General features: G+C 40.9%; 1 non-coding gene across 1 annotated transcript; it reads right to left on the bottom strand.

The window, feature by feature from the left end:
* Nucleotides 1–383: 383 nt before the first annotated feature.
* On the bottom strand, nucleotides 384–489 carry LOC145127926 (small nucleolar RNA R71). Its single transcript, XR_013716531.1, has one exon. It is a non-coding gene; the product is annotated as a small nucleolar RNA R71 (small nucleolar RNA).
* Between the last annotated feature and the right edge of the window lie 10,671 nt (nucleotides 490–11,160).

Genomic DNA, 11,160 nt, shown 5'->3' on the forward strand with positions numbered 1-11,160 from the left:
TGGCGAATATTACGAGAATGATGATGGGTGATTATAAGAAGATGATACATGAAGAACATGGACCAGGTGTAGTTCGACCCGATATACCCACAGGGAGAAGGTTTGAGCTCAAAAGACACATTATGTCCATGCTAAAGGACATACCTTTCACCGGGAAAGAGTATGAAGATGCTTTCAAGCACATTGATGAGGTCAAAGACATTGCCAAATATTTTCATGTTCCTAATGTGCCAAGAGAATCCGTGCCACTAAGTATGCTTCTGGTCACTTTTACCGGTGAAGCAAATGTTTGGTTAAAATCTCTTGCACTCGGATCCATTACTACTTGGGACACCCTTCATGAAGCTTTTAATGATCAATTTATCCCACCTTCCAATATCTCAAAGCTCAAAAATAAGATAGCTAATTTCCAATAATAGGTTGGAGAGTCTCTATATGAAGCATGTGAGAGGTCAAAGGGTTTCTTAGAAGTTGCCCTCAACATGATTTGAATGTCCAACAAGAAGTGCCTACTTTCGATGATGGGTGAATTTAACAACTAGACAACTTCTTGACTCCCAAGAACCAATGACGAATAAGGAGCCATCTGCAATCAAAGAGTTAATTGAAGAGTTTGCAAAGAACTCACGAGAGGTCCATAATCCAAGAGAGGATGTTACTAGAGGAAAAGGGGATGGAGGAAACGAGGATTTGGCTGCAATCATAAATAAACTCGACTCTATGGATAGGCAGATGACAAAGTAGTGGTCCATATTTGGCAATGGATTGTGATTTAGATGAAAATGGGAATCGCAATGCACAAGTGTTTTATTCGAGTGGTGACAAGTATGATGAAGATTGGAGGAAGCCTAAGAAGGAATGGTTGACATATGAAGAGTACAAGAAACATAAATATGAGAAGTATAGACAAACCGGTCGGGGTTTCTACCAAAAAGATCAACCACAAACCGAAAAGAAGATAGATTTCGAGTGGGTACTTCAAAGATTTATGGAAGCATCTGAAAAGAGACATTACACAACCGATGATAATGTACGGAATCATCAAGCTTCCATAAAAAAAATAGAGACGCAACTTGGGCTACTTACTACACTTGTCAATGAAAGATTACCACCTCAAAATCAAGACCCAAAAGCACAACCTCATGTAATGGTGATCTACACTGAAGAAAAGGTTCATTCTAATCCCTTTGTGACTTATGAAGTAGCCACAATGCAGCCCAAGTCATGTTTGGAAGAAGATGAGCCCGGGGCCAAAAGAGTAAAAGTTGAGTTGCTTTCTAATGACTCACCATGTCGTGGTGATATGACCATGTCGTGGTGTCGCGAAGAAACATTTGCTCTGAATAATTAATATCAGCCTCCTTTACCATTCCCATCTTGTGCAATCAAACATTCTCTGGAGCTCGAACAAAGAAAATTTATGGAACAAGTGCTCGCACTCTCAATCAACACCCCATTCCTCAAATCAATGGCAAAACTTCCAAAGTTCGCAAAATATGTAATGAGTAATAGAAAGGAGTTGTAAAAGGCCTCAACAATAGTTATTAACGAGTTGTGTGCATCTGCAATTATCAGAGGATTACCAATCAAGATGGGAGATCCAGCACAACTCACATTGCCTTGTGAATTTAGCAACTCAACTTCTATTAATTCTCTAGCCGATTCAGGGGCAAGCATTAACCTTATGCCATACTATTTCTATCAAAAGTTCGGATTACCAAAGCTCCAAGATACATGAATGACCATTCGAATGACAGATCACTCAACTACATACCCATAAGGTACAATTGAAGACTTACTAGTTAATGTTGGGAAATTTGTTTTTCCGGTCGAATTTGTGGTTCTCTACATGAAGGAAGATGAAGACCATCCCATTATTTTGGGAAGACCATTTTTGAGTACCGCACGAGCATTAGTTGACATCCATGGCTCAAAGCTCACACTTTGTGTGGATAATGATGCTATTACTTTTGAGATGGGTCATAGAGTGAATTATGAAGAGCCTAAAGATGAAGTGTCAAAGAGGGATTCCATAAAAGAAGATTGTAATAAGCTTGTTGCAATTGAGAAGATGATGGAAGAAGAACTTAAGGTTTGGAAGGAGCCCAATGTTGAAAAAGTCAAGTGTTTTAAGCCAAGAGCCTTGATTCCCATGACATTTGAGGTGATTGCATTTACTACACCCTTAGGTTCAAGTGGAAGAAGAAGTTGATGAATTAGATGATGACTTGTATGAAGAAGTGGAATAATTGAAGAAGACATGGGTGGACAAATAGAAGAGACAAATTTGGTCAAGATGGAGATAGAAGAGGAAGGTCCTAAGGAAGAAGACAAAAAGGTAAATAAGGTAAAGAAGAAAGGTAAAGGGGTGAAGCAAAAGTATGAGGGAGTTGCCAACAAAAAGTAGAAGATGGAGAATTCAAAGAAATCTTACAAGGGAAGAGTTCAAGCTTGCAAACAGTGGGAAGGAGTCCGACTCACGACTCCTAAAAAAGAAGCGCTTCTCGGGAGACAACCCGATTTTTAGAGTTTACATTTTATTTGCTTTTTGATTTTAGTTTTATTTTGGTTTAGTTTTTATTTTTAGTCTAACCAATTGATCATATATAATTTAGAAAATCACTATCGAAGACCATTTGCTTAGATAAGTGTGGGGTTCCCACATGATGAAGAGAAGTGCATTTGAAAGGATATTTATTGAAACAAGAATATTGGGAATGGTACTAACCGTTACGAAGAGTCGATGCCTTGCTATTGATTTTAAAATCCGATTTGAAAAGAAACCACGACGTGGAAATTATCAATATCTCGTGGCAAAAGTTTTGATTGCGGCTGTATTCGACTACATTGCGATGTGGCTATCTACACCACGACGTGCCGATTTTATTTTGCTTGACAATTCATGACTTCTAGATTTAAACCACGTCGTGGCGGTGCTTTCCCACGACGTGGCAGTGGTTCAACACACTTTTGAAGAATGGTTCTTTGATTTATTCCAATCCGGAACATTTCCATTCATAAGAAGAAGGCTCGGAAGTAATGTTTCCAGCCAATATTACGAGGAGTCCAAGCTTTCTACACATTTTCAGAATTCGATCTCGCCACTACTACCCAAGGGGATTCTATTACAATTTTCACTATTTAATTTATATGTTCTTTATTGTTTTAGTATGCAATAGGGACATTACATCAAATAAGTGTAGGGTAGGGGGTCGAATATAGGAATACAAGCCTACTGATAAAAAAAATTGAAAAAATGACAAGGATTTAAAAAAAAATATCAGATAGATTTGAAATAATAATCTAAAACTGAATCTAGTTATAAAATTGTTATGTTGAGACCTAGGTTGTTAGTGTTGTGTGGGATAATCCGATGAGAGTTTCAATGTTTATTTGAGCCAACATATGTTATAGTGTATTTGTGGCTTCCCTACCCTAGTGTAATCATGGAACAAAAACACGACCTTGCTTACTTTGAGGGCCACAATATGTTTAGCATCATGTACCAAAAATATATCCTGGAGAGCTTACATAGTCATTGGACTTAGACTACTACCTCTAACCAATAAGGGCTGAAGTTAAGTTCCCATGCTTACGCATATGTTTTTTAGGATTTTTAGTTTTTGAGTGAAAAAACGTGAGAAAAGGAAAAAAATAGAAAAAGGAAAAAAAAGTTGCAAAAACAAGTCGAGAATAAAAGTCTACAAAGCTGTGAAGATCAAGAAATATATGAAAAAAGCTCCAAATTATGAGGACTCAAGAATAAGTGTAACGTCCCGAAAATCATGATATATATATATATATATATATATATATATATATATATATATATATATATATATATATATATATATATATATATATATATATATATATATATATATATATAGTTTTTAGATTAATAAATTGTTAATACATATCTTTTCCATAAAACCGAGGTAACCAAGATTTAACAAAACATCATTAATCAGAGGAATTCACAGAATGCGGAAACTTGTGGTGTGTGCTCTGCAATCATCCCGAGCTCTTGCATTTGAAAACCGGAGTAACTGAAACATAACGGAAAACCGTAAGCACAAAGCTTAGCGATTTCCCCAAAAATACCACATACCAAATATACAAATGGGCCCAGCCCTAGGGTTTATTCCAACCAAAAAAACAAGTATTGGCCCCCGCCCTGGGGTATATTCCAACTCGATTATATCACAGTGGACCCCGCCCTGGGGTATATTTCAACCTGAACATATCGTAGTGGGCCCTCGCCCTGGGGTATATTTCAACCCGTCATGCCATACTGGGCCCCGCCCTGGGGTGTATTTCAACCCAATCACAACATGTAGCACACAACAACTATAATCATAAAACACATACATATAACTAGCATACAATATACTCATCATGCCCTGCCTAGCATTAGGCCCCACCCGTCATCGAGTCCCGCTCGATAAACATAAACACATAACACATGCAAGAGTCATGAACATAGCAAGCATACTAAGAATAACAAACCATGGGTCGACATTGGTTCTTTAAACCCGCTAAAAATAGTGAGGAGACTCACCTCGCACTGACGAATCCCGCAGATAAATCTCTGGCTGCTGGCTGACCGATCCCCGAACTAACAAACAATTAACACCCAATTAACAATTGGGTTCCAAGCCGATTCCAATAATTCATATATGGGGTAAAAAGACCATTTTACCCTTTACCTAGTATGGTCCAAGACTAAGGCCCAAACTCCTCATCATAAAGGCCTACAAACCAATAATCATCCAAAGCCCACTTGTGGCCCAATTTTCCAAAGTGGGCCACAAACCCTTACATGGGCCTTTCCTTAAAGCCCTTTAACTATTCCTAATCCAAATCACATATTCCTAGCTGGTCCAACAAAGCCTTAAGCAACCAAGCCAAAAAAGGTAGCCCAACACTCAATGTCCAATAGACCGAGTACGCGGGGCGTACAAGCACGTACACGCAGCATACTCGCGTGGAGGCTTGTACGCTATACGTACCTGCTTGTACGCCCAACGTACTCACCCTATCCATCCCAAACTTGATTTTTCACTTAATCCATTAAGACAAAGCTCCCAAAACATAGATCTGACCTCCTTGAGCTGGATTATCACGTAAAGTTGCCAACTTTACGTCCATACATGACTAAATGATGCTCTTAAGCTTAATAGGGACTTAATATATGACTTAAAGCATGCATGCCATCATTCCTCAAATATAGCTTGCACTTTTATGCTCAAGGATACCAAAACAAACTCAAATCTGAAAGAACTAGCCCTTAAACAACCCAACTCTTCCATAGACCCAAAAAGAAGACCAGAATCATAATAAACTAGCCATGAAGAGATCTAATCATACACAAGCCAAGATGCAAACTTGATACCTCAAAAAACTTCACCACAAGATGATGATTCTGGATCCAAGGCCTCTCTACCAAGCCAAACAACTTCAAGCTTCTCTTCTTTCCTTCCCAAGGGCAAAATGTGCACCAAAACCTTCCAATAGCACAAGAACACCACCAAGAGGCTACAAGGTTGATTTAGGGTTTTTAGGGTATGGAGGCTAGCTTAGAAATGAACCAAAGGGACTAACATAAGGCTTTTATAGGGTACAACACTAGAAATTAAGGTTTCACACTAACTCTCATAGGCCCAACGTACGAGGTCTCGCACCCCGCTTCCAACCTCACAGTATGCTAAACGTACTCCTTGCTACGCATGGCGTAGAGCCTTTCGTATTAGTACGCCCCGCATGCTAAGGTCTTCCCTCAAAACCTAATTCATTCCGAAGGCCTTAACTTCTTTGATACAACTCCGATTTCGACCACCCTTATATCCATGAAAAGATAACGAGAAGCTCTACACTTTAACCAATCCATACATGCCTTACACTATCCCAGACAAACACCCAATTTCCATAAAAGCGCGAGATGACAAATTACCGAAATAGCCTTTGACTCCAAAACACAAATCGAATACCCGAAACATCCAAATTACATTATCCACCCCAATTGAGTCCAAATATCACTTCTTCAAGGGTCCCATGCTCGCTAATACCCAATCACTGATCACTACTCCAAAATAGGAAACGATTCGAAACAGGTCATTACAACTCTCCCCCACTTAAATTATATTTCGTCCCCAAAATCTTTCCATACCATCTCCGACACACCCAAAAACTTGAGCAATACGACCACAACCCCGAGCATAACCCAGCCTTCCCAAGGCAACCGAAAACCAACCCTCGTAGGGCTCTACAACCCGAAGATGAACAAATCCCTTGCAACACAATCACCTTTACTCAATCTGAAATCTGAAGTCTCGAGATAGTCTGACTTCATGACAGACCGCCCATACTAAATCATTTCTCAATCTATTCGACTTATCCTCCAACTAACTACTCAACTTATGATAACTTGAGTTTCCCACTAGAAAACAGATTCACAGACTAAATATCCCTGCAACACACTTATACTTAACAAAAGGCTCAGATAATCTTTTGAGTAGGAGACTTATCCTTGCAACGGTTAGACTCATACGAGAGATACACAACAGGATCAAATCATTTACTCTGAGATTATCGAATCCCAACTGCAAGTGACCTAACATCTCCTCCAAAAAAAACTACTCCACACACGAGTTCCAAACCAATAATACCGCCTTGACTTATCTTAATGCCCTTCATAAATAGAACACATCCAAGACACAATCACAAGAGCTTGATCTACCATCAAAACTGAACCCGTTCATTACCCTTTAACCCTTCGATTGATTCCCTTGGCATATAGATGCCACGATCCTTATCCTACTGAAAAGAAAATCCTGCACCAAAATAACTCGCGATACCCGACTCGAGATCTTACCCAAAAACCAACCCGATATTCAACTTATAACCCGAGATCCACGGATCTGCACTTACATTTCACGTAAGACCTTCTGATAACAACAACCCCTCACTCGACAGAGATATAAAGGCTCCCAAACCATCACTGTGACTACCCGTCTTGCACCTGGTCCAACCACCAGGTTCTCATGAGTCCAAATAACAAGGCTACCCAGCCTATAAATCCCTCCGCGTCACACACTGACCACCTACTTGATCCTGTAACTCAAGATCCAAAACCTTGACCCAACAGTCTCTACCAAGTCCCACCCGGATTGCCATAATCACACGGGCCTCGCCCACGGGCCCCACCCATCAAGAGCTACTTAGGTCTGACTCCGCATAAGACCCCAATGGTCCTTAACCTAAAAAACTAAATACTCCTCAACAATCCTGGCCGGCATACCCAAGGCACGAACTGGTTCCCGCGATACGCTCATGACTACCTATAACGGTAGTCTACCTCAAACTGGTGAATGATACGATCCCATCACAGTTTTACAAGACCTCGAGTCGGCCATGGATACCACCCACAGCCTTACCACACCTCAACCATTACAACCCCACTCCTCCTGAGTCAAAACCTGCATCCCACTGCATCCAATTGGGTGTCTGGGTCATACTTTGAATTCCGAAACCCTCAACCTGGGCTCAACCACAAGCCTGCTATGCATAATAAAGAGGACGCCAACCAGCGGTTGGAAGTTACTTGAACTCCCACTTACACAACCTCAAAATAAACGACCACTTGAGCTGTCTCTCCTCCTGACCAGGATGTGAAACTGGCCCTAGTTCACACCCTTCCCGATTTCCAAAAAATCTGATCGATTCTCCCCCAGTTGGCTTCGACGATGTTCTATCATCCCTTAAACCCGATGGGTTCCCAACCCATCAACCTCAGAGATCATGAACTGCATACGACCTGCACTAATCAATACTAATGTTCCATTGTTAGCCCAACTCAATGATCGCCTAATTCCTGAAATCCTGAAGAATGCTCTTGAGATCTTAACCAGCCTGATAATTTAAATCACCTCCCATGATACCTCACCAATTCCTGCGTTCTTATGCTGGTGACAAAGAAATCATAACCCTTTCCCTGAACTGAATAATCTTCACCCCCAACTTCCATTCTAAAAGAATCACTAGACTTTTATTGTCTGTAACCCATGCGAATATAAAACTCCCCTAGCTCTTCTAATGACCAAACAACTCATGCAACCGACACCACCATATTCCGACTACCGCTCCTCTCCTAACAATGGTAGTGTTTGAACCCAAAAGTTGTTCCATAGGCACTGGCGATCATACCCGATCAGATGATAAAACCACTAAGCCCTGACTTCACTTGAGAACTAACTCACTAGCCTTGACCAAAGATCCTCCAAGCAATACTCCAGATTTGATCCCGACAAAGACCCGTAACAACAACGAAACGCGCTGAACCCACTCAACAAGATACAACCCTTTGAATATTTACTGAAGACTTCCGGCATGCATAATGGCATATCACAATTCTTGATAATATAATCCAGACACAAATAGAGAACCAACCTGAGATATAACTTACCCAAACTCAGCAAAATTCCAACGCAATACAAATTCCCGATAACAACCTAGAAGAAAACAGAAGATAACATACCCGAAAAAGCATCCGAAGAAATCCTGACCTCCTCATCCTAAGTTACCCTGTCCAACCTGAGGACATGGTGCAAAACTCCACTCCGATCTCAAAAGGCAAGAACTAGCCATAGGATCCTCCTTCCTAAAGGATTCTAGGGATCCACAAGCTTTGGGCTCTAGAGGCGCCCCCAATTGTCCTAATACAAGCTCGGCCCGCAAGTCCCCGAGATGACCATCCAAGAACTCCAAAATCCCTTCCTTAGCTGAACCAAAGACTACCAAGGTCAAATCTGAAACACCGCGGATAACCTCCGATGAGATGAACTCCCACGACCGCGCATCGATCGACTCAGTACCTGTTACTGAGCCGGAACCATAATGTGGACCCTATTCCTAAGTGATCAATACCATACCGAAACAACATGAAAAAAGGTCCGAATATAATCAAGAATCCCCACAAGTTTCCTAGATTCTACAAGACTCTCTCCCCGATTCGAGTATGGATCATGTGCTTTCAGTAGTACAGGCCCAATACTACCTTCCACACCTACCCATACTTTCCTCAAGAATCATCCCAGATCCTCTAAGTCGCCTTCTCAAATCCATACTCCAAGCAATCGCTAACTACCACAACAAAACCCAATGAAACATCCTTAGGCTCCCCTAGGTTCCCGACCTCACCCTGCCATTAGCTGTCGAAGAACTCCTCATAATGTCAGTTAGCTACCTCAAGAACACGATCACTCAAAAACTAACTCACATCACTTATGAGTTCCACAAAGCACAAAGCAAGTAACATTTGTGCAGTAACACTCTAATCCATAGAATAATCGAAGAACATTCAAGATCACACACCACAACTCTTGCTAAAAACTTCCACCCTCACTGCCGGTTGCCTTATGCAAGCAAATTATACACAGAACATGATCAAATAGATTGTCGAATAAAAGACGCTACCCTAGAACATCAACCAAACAAGGAACATGAAATAAGGCCAAATCAGTTATTCTAGGGCTATCAGATCCTAACCGTATACAATTTTTAAAGCATACACTTAACAATTACTTATACCAATAAGTATTCCCATCCCCTCATAACATCCAATGCTCCCAAGGCTACAAGACATCACACATCAGGCCAATCCATCGCTGAATAATCATCACTAGCATGGAAGTCTACCAGCTCTTACAATAGACATACAAAGACATCTCTCCTATGATTCTAGCATGCAAAAGTTGAGCAGATCTTTAGCCCTAACTAGCATGCGATTCACAGATTCACGAATTAAAGCATAACAGATAACATGTATGGGTATTTTGGGAAAACGAACTTGAGCTCGGCTGATTGCATGCACCACACCCTTTTCTTATCTTGGAAAACTCTTTTCTTAATATGTTTTTCTTTTGAGAACTTTACGAAATCCTCAGTTTGAGTTCAGACACACCCGAGAGTCTGTCCGAATCCCTCAAACCAAGGCTCTGATACCAACTTGTAACGTCTCGGATATCATGACATATATATATATATATATATATATATATATATATATATATATATATATATATATGTTTTTGGATAAATAAATCGTTAATACATATCTTTTCCATAAAACCGAGGTAACCAAGATTTAACAAAACATCATTAATCAGAGGAATTCACAGAATACGGAAACTTGTGGTGGGTGCTCTGCAATCATCCCGAGCTCTTGCATTTGAAAACCGGAGTACCTGAAACATAACGGAAAACCGTAAGCACAAAGCTTAGCGATTTCCCCAAAAATACCACATACCAAATATACAAATGGGCCCAGCCCTAGGGTTTATTCCAACCAAAAAAGCAAGTATGGGCCCCCGCCCTGGGGTATATTCCAACTCTATTATATCACAGTGGGCCTCGCCCTGGGGTATATTTCAACCCGAACATATCGTAGTGGGCCTTCGCCCTAGGGTATATTTCAACCCGTCATGCCATACTGGGCCCCGCCCTGGGGTGTATTTCAACCCAATCACAACATGTAGCACACAACAACTATAATCATAAAACACATACATATAACTAGCATACAATATACTCATCATGCCCTGCCTAGCATTGGGCCCCACCCATCATCGAGTCCCGCTCGATAAACATAAACACATAACACATGCAAGAGTCATGAACACAGCAAGCATACTAAGAACAACAAACAATGGGTCGACATTAGTTCTTTAAACCCGCTAAAAACAGTGAGGAGACTCACCTCGCACTGTCGAATCCCGCAGATAAATCTCTGGCTGCTGGCTGACCGATCCCCGAACTAACAAACAATTAACACCCAATTAACAATTAGGTTCCAAGCCGATTCCAATAATTCATATATGGGGTAAAAAGACCATTTTACCCCTTACCTAGTATGGTCCAAGACTAAGCCCCAAACTCCTCATCATAAAGGCCTACAAACCAATAATCATCCAAAGCCCACTTGTGGCCTAATTTTCCAAAGTGGGCCACAAACCCTTACATGGGCCTTTCCTTAAAGCCCTTTAACTATTCCTAATCCAAATCACATATTCCCAGCTGGTCCAACAAAGCCTTAAGCAACCAAGCCAAAAAAGGTAGCCCAACACTCAAAGTCCAATAGACCGAGTACGCGGGGCGTACAAG

This window comes from Lactuca virosa, chromosome 7, assembly GCF_052849685.1.
Source record: "Lactuca virosa cultivar CGN04683 chromosome 7, Lactuca_virosa_CGN04683_v6, whole genome shotgun sequence".
NCBI classification, from domain to species: domain Eukaryota; kingdom Viridiplantae; phylum Streptophyta; class Magnoliopsida; order Asterales; family Asteraceae; genus Lactuca; species Lactuca virosa.